The following is a 4,265-nucleotide window of genomic DNA, read 5'->3' as shown; positions in this document are numbered from 1 at the left end:
CCTCAAGATGCAAGGCAGAGGGAGATTGGAGGCACACAGAGAAGGTCATGTGCAGGTGAAGGCACAGAGCGGACTGACGCAGCCTGGGGCCAAAGAATGGTGGCAGCCACCGGAAGCTGACGAGGCGAGGGATGGAGTCTCCTCAGAGCCTCTGTAGAAAGCATGGCCCTGCCCACACCTTGACTTCAGACTTCTCACCTCCAGACTGTGAAATAACATCTCTGTGGTTGAAGCCACCCAGTTCGTGGGCATTTGTCACAGTAGCCACAGGAAGCTAATGCTCACCACGAGTTCAGACTTCAACGCTCACAAGTCCGCTCCAGAGGCTGCGGCCGAATCTCCAGGTTCAGCCCGCTCTGCCGCGCGTGGCCATACACAGCGTTCAAGGACAGCTTCCGGGCCACAGGGCCTCTCTCTCTAACAGATGAGTCTCTCGAAATATGCATTTCCATCTGACATTTGGGCTTCTGACTTGAAATTGTGTAGTGCCCCTAAAATGAAGCTCTTCCTTAGAGATTCTGTCTTAGATGCATGGAACCCAAAAGAACCTTTAGGAGTTGTTACCTGGCCCCTCTCACTCCTGTGTTTATAGAAACCACTAAGCTGTGAAGCTGAGTTTCTTTTGTTAATCTCTTGTATGCCTTCATTATCATCAGACATTTACTGCATGCTGTGTGAGACCAAGAAGATGAGCAGGTCAGACCCGATTCTTGTTCCCAAGGGTCACCATTCAATTAGGGACCACTACCTAGTTTTACAAGCAAGACTCTTTACAGCCTCACTTGGGGAGCCCATGTGATGATCACCATTCCGTTAGATGGAACTTTGAAGTCTAACTAGGATTTCTGAATTTCTCAGGTTTCCGTCTTCCTTTGGACCACAAACGTCAAAGCTCATGAATTCATACACGTGTTGTTTTTGTTGGTGACGTTCTCCAGTTCCCTTCTTCCCGCCAACACCATCTGCCTCTGTCTTAGGGAACCGCTCTGCCCTCACCCCAGATGCAGAGTTCTAGTGGGGCTGCAGTCCCTCCACTGGCCCATCCCCCCTCCCTCCTCCATCTGTGGGGAGGGAATGCAGTCTGGAGGGACCAAATGTCTTCTCTCGGGGCCCAGAGGTACTGTGTTTCTACTGCTGGCTCCTTCGATCCTCTCGCCACCCTACTCCACCTTCTGAGTCCTGGTCTCTGACCCTTCCGTTCACAGTTGCATTAACATAGTCTGACATTGATCTTAACAATATTTTAATTTAAATTTTTGACCAGTTATTCAGAAGCACTAAAATCATATATCTAACCCTGACCGAGTACTCGCTGAGCACCAGGCGCCGTCCAACAAACTTGGCGCATATTAATTCATTCCATTCTCAACACTCGCATGAGGTCGGAGCCGACGGAACGCTTAGGTTCGGTGTTCTCCAGCTCCCGCGTCTCCGAAGTGGCTGCTCTCAGCGTCAGGCTCCATACGTGTGCTGGGAACGCGCACCCCCACTCACGGGAGAAATTCTACGTCGTCATCAGAGGTGGCCCCGCTGCCCGTGTTTCTGAGTTCAGATGTGTGTTTAACCTCACCTACTTCCTCCCCCTCACTTTCCTCCCTGTGACGCTCCAGGTCCCACTTCCTCCTGGGAGGCCCTCATGGTTGTGTCCCTACACTGCACAGTGCCTCACTTCCTTGTTAATAAGACTGTGGGGATACGCTCTAGATCTGCCTAACTTCTGAGTAGTCACAAAGAGACTGACTATACAAACGGACGACAGCCCACTCACATATGACAACTGAACTCTGCCCCACAGGCCGCTGCAACCAGCCCAGGAACCTCTGAAGCAATTGGCCCAGGACAGTGAGCACTTAATAACTGTCAGCTTTCTTAATTTTTGTCCCCTCTTCCAACTTAGGACCAACCAGACAAAGCCAAATATGCTTTCCTAACCAATCACACAGGAATCTCCCACCCCTTCTACTTATCCCTTCTCCGGCTCCCCTGGCCAACAGCCACCAATCAGAGCTTCCCCATTCCCTTGCCAGCCTTTGAGTCTCCTCCATACAGTAAACACTGGGGAAGTGACCGATTCTTTCCTGTAGCTAACTCTAAGTGAACAGTCTTTGGTTTTCTCGTTTGGGTGGTCTTTGTTCATTCCCACACCGTTTTAGCTGGACCAGTCCTTACATCTTTCTGTTTGTGCTCTGCCTACCCCTTGCCCTTCAGATGATCTTCACCACTCTCTGAGACCTGTCCCCCAGCCTCAAATCTGTCCCATTTCAACTGGAATGACCCCGCCCAATAAGCAACAGCCTTTTCCTACAGTGACTCATCAACTTCCTCATCAGGCCACTGGATTCCATGACAGGTGAGACCTCCAATCACTGCCGTGACATCCACAGAGTCTCGACTTAGTCCCAGTACTGGGATGCAATTGCCATAGGAATAGACGCAGCAGGCTGGCGGGAAAGTGACTTCACAGCAGCGGGCCAGCGATAAGGAGGGGCTGGCTGGGCCTGCCGTCAAGTCCCCGCTGCTCACCGCCCCGCCCCCCGCCCCGCCTCCACCTCCTCCCACTTCCCCAGACCCCCGACCCCTCCAGAGCAAAAGGAGGCTGGGGCTGGGGATTGTCTCGGTAGATCGCTCCTGGATCCTTGGTTTAGCACATTTGCGACGTCGACTGCTAATGATTGGCGTCACTTGGTTGTGCAGCTTAGACTGTGTTGCTTAGCAACGAAATAACAAATAGCGTAAATCGAATCTCTATTGAATCTGCTCGAACGCCTGGTTAACACAGACGCAATCTCAGAGCGGCAGAGCCAAAGCAGGGGTGGAGGCGGTCAGGACCGTTTTAAATGAAGGATTAATGCATGCAGTAAAAATACACGAAGCTTAAGTGCGCATCTGGATAAATTGTGACGACACCCAGATCAAGGCAGAGAGTATTTCGAGGACCGCACAGAATTCCCTCCTGCCTTTCCCACTCAGTCCTCACTCCCCAGGGGCATCACTGTGACCTCCATCACCAGCAATTTGTTCCGCTTTTGAAGTCCAAGTGAATGGATCAGACAGTGAGGACCCTTTGCGTCTGACTCACTTCACTCATCGTTACAGCCGTTGAGATGCCCTCATTGTTCCCTCCAGCTATATACACGACACACTGCACCCCCCCTCTTTTTGGGGGGGCATACAACATGTTTATAGGTTCTGGGGATTAGGAGGTGGACATCTTTGGAGGGCCATTATTCTATCGCGGTGTATTTTGCATATTGTTGATTAATGAACATAAATTATTTTGGCACGAAAAAAAAGTGAAAGGAAGGCCCAGATGGACGTCACCTTCCTGTTCACCCCTGAAACTCTTGCTGGCATCCGCTACCAGCTCTTGAAGCGACCCTGCCACTTTGCGCCAAGGACAGCAGAGGGAGCAACTCGTGGCAAGATGGCCCAAGGGAGCCCCAGAGGCAAGGCCCCCCCAGGTGAATGGCTCCCCCTTTTGTCTGTCTGCGGTTCCTGCAGCCCGCACACGTCTTGGAGGCAAAACCCGGGGTGCCTGACACGCGATTTCCGTTCCGGCAGATGTGGGCGAGCGCACGATGGTGGTGTTCAACCGACTCGGTGCCTCTTAAGCGCGCCGCGTCTATACCGCGGTGTCGCTTCGCACCCCCTTGGCGTGCAACTAGCCCGCCCTGCCCACGGTGCCCAACCGGCCGGGTGGGGGCCCCTCGTGATCCCGCCGCGCCCCCGCTTTCCACACGAGCTCTCGGCCGCCGCCGCGTTTCTGCTTTCTCCGAGACCCCGCACCCCGAATCCCTGCGCTGCGACTCTCCTGTTTGCTTTTCCTCCCAACGCAAATACTGCCGCGTTTTCAAACCTCCGCCCCTCGCCGACCCCTGATTTTGAGCCAGGTCCGGCTGGGAGAGTCAGGGCGGATTCCGCCGACTCCGCCCCGGTGTCAGCGCTCCCGTGTCCCTCCCCGCCCTCCCCCACCCCAATCTCGCGGGGTTCGTGGGGCGTCCCGCCCGCCCGTCTGGGCCCCGCTGTTCTCCTTTCTTCCCCCAGCAGCCCGACGTCTGCGGCGACCGCGGAGGGACGGGATCCAGGCGGCCCGGGTGCCCGATGGCCTAGCGAGCTGGTGGCCACCACTCGCGGCCTTTAAAATGCACTCTCTTGGCTGGGGGTTATGGTTGATATCAGATCTCCCGGGGCCTCTGGGGTGCATCTGGCCCAAACAGCTTGCGTTAGTGTCAGGGGTCACCCTTTTCCGGGGCCACAGCCCCTAG

General features: G+C 54.5%; 1 pseudogene; it reads left to right on the top strand.

The window, feature by feature from the left end:
* Positions 1–1,015, top strand: part of LOC105299595 — a 6,005-nt pseudogene extending 4,990 nt beyond the window's left edge.
* The last annotated feature ends 3,250 nt before the right edge of the window (positions 1,016–4,265 follow it).

This window comes from Pteropus vampyrus, unplaced genomic scaffold, assembly GCF_000151845.1.
Source record: "Pteropus vampyrus isolate Shadow unplaced genomic scaffold, Pvam_2.0 Scaffold190, whole genome shotgun sequence".
NCBI classification, from domain to species: domain Eukaryota; kingdom Metazoa; phylum Chordata; class Mammalia; order Chiroptera; family Pteropodidae; genus Pteropus; species Pteropus vampyrus.
Note: the sequence above shows the minus strand (reverse complement) of the source record. Positions and strands in the feature narration are given on the sequence as shown.